This window comes from Telmatherina bonti, assembly GCF_933228915.1.
Source record: "Telmatherina bonti genome assembly, chromosome: 21".
Lineage (NCBI taxonomy): Eukaryota > Metazoa > Chordata > Actinopteri > Atheriniformes > Telmatherinidae > Telmatherina > Telmatherina bonti.
This window is the reverse complement of record NC_136630.1, coordinates 4,269,208-4,273,480: the sequence shown is the minus strand read 5'-3', so window position 1 is coordinate 4,273,480 and position 4,273 is coordinate 4,269,208.

Below are 4,273 nucleotides of genomic sequence, written 5' to 3'. Positions count from 1 at the left end.
TTTACCCCAGTTTTCTTTTTTTTAATAGGGACGGGACGGTAAGGGGGGGGGGGGTTCACATGAATTCTTTGTGCTTCATGTGCACTTGCTGTGCTTTCTCCTTGATCTGGGATTAGACACAGAAAAGCTTTGTGTGAATGACGTTTTAGTCTTTTTATATGTGGATGTTTCTTTTTCTTTTCCTTCTTTTTTTGTATTATTATGTATGTGTTTGGCTTCAGCAGTAAACTCTAAAATTATTGAATGCATTCTAGCTATAAGAATCTACTGTGACAGCAAGAACTAAAAATGACAAAAAAAACCAACAAATAAATATGTTTTAAATGGCACAATAAAGAATAAACTATTACTAAAAGAGCCCCACAGATAATGATTAATTTCTGTGATAACTGTTGACATAAATGCTGTTGCACAATATAATTAGGCATTGCTAAAAATAAAATAAAATCAAACTAAACAAAGAAAAATTATAATAACAGCACCCGGAAACACGGCCGACACGGAGCTTTTTGTGTAAAAATACCTCTTTTTTATTGAATTTCCATCATTACAATTGCACACAATCAGTTTGAGCAATCTAAAATATTTATAGAAATTCATTGAGCTCTAAGTGAACAGTCATCAGTCTTTAGCAGAGGCTTCAGAGACGTGTAGATATACTGAGAACTTCACTTCCCGTGGGACACACACCTGTAGCCATGGCAACCCTCCCCGAACCCTTCTTCCTTCCGCCGTCCGTACAGTAGCATTTCGCCATGACCCCCAACGCCCCGCCCAGAAAAAAGAACACAACACCAGGACATCAGCAACTGTGTGCCAGCAGTTCACCAACGGAAAGCTCCACGGTCACAAGATTTACAAACAACACCTGAAATGATCTGGCCTAACACGTCCCCTCGCACGCCAGCCGTCAGATTTCCCATCTGTCCACCAGAACGGTGAGGATGAGGAGGATGAAGAGGATGAGCAAAGTTTCCTCTGGACGCCGCATCTCTACCTGACCTTAATTTTAGAATAAATAACTCCACCTTGTTCCAGGCAAAGATTCATCATCCACAAAAACGTGCCTGTTCAGGTGGTGTCACAGGCTAAGAGGGAGACCATGATGGGACCTGCTCCCATGATGGGACCTGCTCCCATGATGGGACAACCTGCTCCCATGATGGGACATCCTGCTCCCATGATGGGACATCCTGCTCCCATGATGGGACATCCTGCTCCCATGATGGGACATCCTGCTCCCATGATGGGACATCCTGCTCCCATGATGGGACATCCTGCTCCCATGATGGGACATTCTGCTCCCATGATGGGACATCCTGCTCCCATGATGGGACATCCTGCTCCCATGATGGGACATCCTGCTCCCATGATGGGGGGACCTGCTCCCATGATGGGACATTCTGCTCCCATGATGGGACCTGCTCCCATGATGGGACGACCTGCTCCCATGATGGGACATCCTGCTCCCATGATGGGACATCCTGCTCCCATGATGGGACATCCTGCTCCCATGATGGGACCTGCTCCCATGATGGGACCTGCTCCCATGATGGGACATCCTTCTCCCATGATGGGACCTGCTCCCATGATGGGACCTGCTCCCATGATGGGACATCCTGCTCCCATGATGGGACCTGCTCCCATGATGGGACATCCTTCTCCCATGATGGGACCTGCTCCCATGATGGGACCTGCTCCCATGATGGGACATCCTTCTCCCATGATGGGACCTGCTCCCATGATGGGACCTGCTCCCAGCAAGCGGTGTGTACGCAGCAGGACACAAAGGGACGTGGCCTTCCACGTGGCCGATGTGGACGCTGACAGAGAAGACACAAAGACGAAGAGAGGAAACTGTTCTGAGGGTGACGCGGAACTGCAGGGTGAACAAAGGGCTGACCTCCATCCAGCACGTGACAGGAACACACACACACACACACACACACACACACACACACACTCTTCACGGAGGAAGATGTAACACGTAGACTCGAGTCATCTGAGAGTGGGGAGTAGTGAAGTTCTAAGACCACAACTTGCTTTACGGAGTCAGAGTGCAGTGGTTCGGTCTGGAGGACGGCTCGAGTCTCCTGCAGGCCGACAGACGGCGGACCCTTAAGGCCCCCAACCCCTCCCAACGACTCGCCAGGCACCAATACGGGGGGCGATATTTAACCGATTCATCACGACGCAGCACGTAATAATTTAACGGCGATTCTTAAATATAAAAAACGATCATTTGTTACAATAATTAAATTAAAAACGAAGCTGTCATGTGCGGTAGGAACGTAAAGGTTGTGTGTGCAGCCCGGACACTTTAGAGAGACGGACTCCCGGTCCATCCCCTTAAAGTGTCCCAACGTCCACACGACTCCCCAACCTCTCATTTACTACGCAGGACAGCATCATTCTGTCTGCGATTCAGACACAAAGCCGGCCATTTTCTCCTCGCCGCAGATCACGTGACTACCCACTGTCACCACGGCAACCACGTTTATTGACCCGTCTAGTGTCAATAAACTGTTTTTTTTTATTTTAGCTGTTTGAAGCTAAAATAAAAGCCAACAGTAACACAACAACCATTCCAGCGCAGTTACAGGTGCTTGTTGCAACGTGTCTGATGCGTGTTGGATTTATTCAAGGTTCCACGTGGAAACTGAATGAAGCTTAAAAAAATGGGAAAATAAAGCGGGAATTTCAGGATCTGAAAACACAAACGCAGAACTTTTCAGCTCCTCCACTCTCTTCAGACTAACTGTCACAATGAGCACACAGACGGCAACTTTCCAGGGACTGACTGACATTTTTTCTTCCAGTAACGCTCTCAGATAGTGAATAAGTGATATGACTCCACAGTACAACGCACAACATCACAGCAACATGCAGCGCCAGCGGGTCCAGGACAGGAACTGAAGGACCAGAACAGTGTTCAAGCACCATCCACCAACACAGACAAGTGTTTAAATGTTAACATACAACAGCAGAAATGAATTGTTAGGCACTTCAAAACCCAAACAAACGCTCCGCACACATAACCCACCGCCATGAGATGCAGAGCTGCAGCGCAGGGTCCGGTCCTCTTTGGCCACGCTCGCTCGATTAGTGAAATAGTTGGTGATGTAAAAGCAAAAGCAGCGCACGAGGAGCGAGACCTGTCACGGTGAAGTAAGTAAAGAGTTCCGCGCGAGTACGTTTCCATCTTTCACGCAGAAATGTGCTAATGAGGGAGTACTTTATGTTCCTAATGTGATGACTTACGTCTGTCACAAACCGTCTGACTCACCTTCCCTGCACAGAGAGGTGCTAATGGGACGTAGGAGTAAAAACACAATGCGATCCAACGTGCATCATCTGGCCCTCAGCAGGGCCTGCCGTGACGGCTGGAAGCAGCGAAGGAGGAGCGATGCTTCATGACGGAACATAAAAAGAAAAGGAGGCTGTAAGCAGCTCGAGGCTGTGGGATCGAGCCGACCTGGGAGGGGTCAAAGGGTGAAAGGAATGTTGGTCATCAGCTAAAAAAACAGGAAACTATCCGATAAAACGACAGACGGAGAGCCAAAGAGCGTGTTCTGAAGTCTGGAGAAACAGCAAAGTGATGAGAGACTGGCGTAACCATGGAGACAGAGCTGAAGCACAGCAGAGAGGGCTGCAGGAAGTCGTGGTGTGCAACTGTTTTTGTATCTTTCCATCTCCAGCCAACAGACTTCCTGATTGTGGTTCAGCTTCCAGCGATAAGTCACCTGATGAAGCGTCAACCACCGGGCAGAGAGCGCGTCCAGACACTAAACAAGCTCTGTCGAAGTTTAGCAGATAAAAATGTCCCGTTAAATTCGTTCCTTTCTTCTCTTAAAGAACGGGTCTTCATGTCGTATGTGTGAGCGCTGGTTGTTAACAAGCCAAGTTATGTATGTAGGACTGAACGTGTCTGCAGTGCTCAGCTGGTCATGTGACTGAAAGCAAAGTGTTGGACGTGGACTGGTTGGGATCCGGCGTTAACAACAGGATTCCCAGTCAGAAGATATTCGTTCAAGCTTCAGGAAAGCTTTCAGATGATTCTGTCAGCAGAGTTTTACACCTGAAGCTAAAACAAACCACAACGCAGAGCTAATCTCACTTCCTCTCTGCTGGAAAAATAAGGAAAGAAAAGTCTTTTAGCAGGAAGTTGGAAGCTTGTTCTGCCTCTCCATAGTGGCCACAAAAAGCAAAACCCAACAGATGCAGCTCTGCACCGAGCTGGAGTCTTTTCACTTCCATTCATTTAGAAACCTTA